This window comes from Mastomys coucha, unplaced genomic scaffold (assembly GCF_008632895.1).
Source record: "Mastomys coucha isolate ucsf_1 unplaced genomic scaffold, UCSF_Mcou_1 pScaffold8, whole genome shotgun sequence".
Taxonomy (NCBI): domain Eukaryota; kingdom Metazoa; phylum Chordata; class Mammalia; order Rodentia; family Muridae; genus Mastomys; species Mastomys coucha.
This window is the reverse complement of record NW_022196914.1, coordinates 71918416-71921111: the sequence shown is the minus strand read 5'-3', so window position 1 is coordinate 71921111 and position 2696 is coordinate 71918416. Positions and strand designations below refer to the sequence as shown.

The 2696-nt window shown below is 44.7% G+C and overlaps 1 pseudogene; it reads left to right on the top strand.

Moving 5' to 3' along the window:
* The window catches only part of LOC116083315, a 6825-nt pseudogene that overhangs the window by 653 nt on the left and 3476 nt on the right, over positions 1 to 2696 (top strand).

Sequence of the window (2696 nt, the reverse complement as noted above, 5' to 3'; positions counted from 1 at the left end):
AAAGCATTAAAAATATGGGGCTGGAGAGATAGCTCAGTGGTTAAGAGTACTGACTGTTCTTCCAGAGGTCCTGAGCTCTAGTCCCGGCAACCACATGGTGGCTTACAACCATCTTTAATGGGATCTGATGCCCTCTTCTGGTGTGTCTGAAGACAGCAACAGTGTATTCACATAAATTAGATAAACCTTTAATATATATATATGTATATATATAATCTTTAATATATATATATAGTGTGTGTGGTGGCTACTTCCAGTTGTCAACTTGACTATATTTAGAATGAACTACAACCCAGAAATGGCGGGCACACCTGTGATCCAGATCTTGAGACTGGAAGACACAGGTTTTGATCCGGATCTTGATGTGGAATGACACACGAGTTTGATCTGGATCTTGAGACATAGTGGCTGTGAAAAGTTTAGGCCCAAGCAAGGTGGTACATGCCTTTAATCCCAGGAGACAGAGTCAAGAACTCTGAGTTCAAGGCCAGCCTGGTCTACTGAGCAAGTTCCAGAACAGCCAAGCTTAGGCAGTGAAGGAAACTGTTAGAAAAGAGAAAGCAGGTGATAACATAATAGAACAAGGGGTCATGTTTCAGACCCAGTAAGCAGCAGAACTCTGCAGTTTTGTCCATGTGGCTCAGCTCTAAAGTCAAGAGTTGAAGGAGTTGTGACAATCCTGAAAGATACTGGTGAAGGGAAATCTTCACAGTAGGTGAAACTTCAGACAGTCCACATGGTATTACAGTTTTTTTATTTTTGGAAGAAGAAATGGCCAGATGTACGATTGTTCACTGACTCCTAGGCTGTAACCAGTGGATTGGCTGGATGGTCAGGGACTTGGAAGGATCCCATTGAAAAATTGGTGAGAAAGACATCTGGGGAAGAAGTATGTGGATAGATCTCTCCAAATGGGCAGAGGATGTAAAGATATTTGTGTCTCATGTAAATGCTCACTAAAAGGTGACATCAGCTGAGGAGGAGTCCAATAATCAAGTGGTTAGGATGACCTGTTCTGTGGACAGTCAGCCTCTTTCCCCAGCCATCCCTGTCATTTCCCAATGGGCACATGAACAAAGTGGTGGAAGAGATGGGGGTCATGCTTGAGCTCACCAACATGGACTTCCACTCACAAGGCCTGACCTGGCTACAGCTGTTGCTGAATGCCAGATCTTCCAACAGCAGAGACCAACACTGAGCCCAGGTATGGCATCATTCCTTAAGGTGACCAGCCAACAACCTGGTGGCAGGTTGACTATATTGGACCACTTCCTCTGTTGAAAGTGTTGGGGTTCAGGAAATTGCCACTCAAACCATACGTTCAACATCTCAGTTGAGCAAGAATAGTTTATTGAATGCACACCATAATACTGGACATCCAGGATGGTAAGAAGGACTGTGGTACTAGGCTGCTCTGAGGACAAGCTTTTTATAGGAAAAACCAGGTTTAAAAATTTAAAGGGCAAGGAGGGGAGAAGTTGGGTTATTAGGCAAAGTATTAGCTAACCTTTAAGCTAATTGGTTCTGAGTAAAGTAAAGTGGGTGGAAAACAGGGGAATTTCAGAACATTGAGGTAGATAACAGAGCATAGTATTATAATCATAACTTTTTGGCACATTAGTAGCATTATTCAGTGTCAGCTATAAAAACCACAGTGAGCTCATACGTAGGTGCCAGAAGAGCTGCCTGCAGGTGGTCAGCTCTGACTCAAGCCATTTTAGATATAACAGTTCATATTGACCTTTGATTTGATGAATCCTGCGTAAAGCTTTGTGGAATTTCTAAAGATTAGCAAGCCTCATACAGAACATTCAGAACATATAGAACAAAACAGGGCATGTGGTCAGCATGTCCTTGAGCCAAGTCTCTTCTCTGTGTCAGTGACTGGCAGGCCTGTTACAGCAACAATATGAAATAGCTGGCAGGCATGGAACAACATGGCTACAGCTATGCTGGGGGCAGGGGGCAGACCATAACAGAAAGGACATTACTTAATCTGGTTATGGATTTGCCTTTCCTGCCAAACCCAACCACCTGTGGACTTATAGAATACCTTATCCATCATCATGGTATTCCACACAGTATTGCTTCCGACCAAAGAACTCATTTCACAGCCATAGAAGAGCAACAGTGGGCCCACGATCATGGAATCCGTTGGTCTTAGCATGTTCTCCACCATTCTGAAGCAGTTGCCCAGATAGAAAGACGGAATGGCCTTTTGAAGATGAAGTTACAGTGCCAATTAGGCAGCAGTGTGGAGGGCTGGGGCAGGGTTCTACAGAAGGCAGTATATGCTTTGAATCAGCATGTGGTACAGTTTTTTCTATAGCCTGAATCCATGGGTCCAGGAATCAAGGGGTGGAAAAGGAAATAGTTCCACTTATTGCCACTCCTAGTGACCCACTAGGAAAGGTTTTGCTTCCTGTCCCCACAGGCCTAAGTTCTGGTGGCCTAGAAGTTTTTGTTCCAGAGTGGGAAGTGCTCCTTCCAGGAGCCACAACAAACATTACATTGAACTGGAAGCTCAGACTTCCCCCTGGTCATTTTGGGCTTCTAATGTCTTTAAACCAACAGGCTAAGAAAAGAATAACAGGCGGGGCAGTGGTGGCGCACGCCTTTAGTCCCAGAACTTGGGAGGCAGAGGCAGGCGGATTTTGAGGCCAGCCTGGTCTACAGAGTGAGTTCCAGGACAGCCA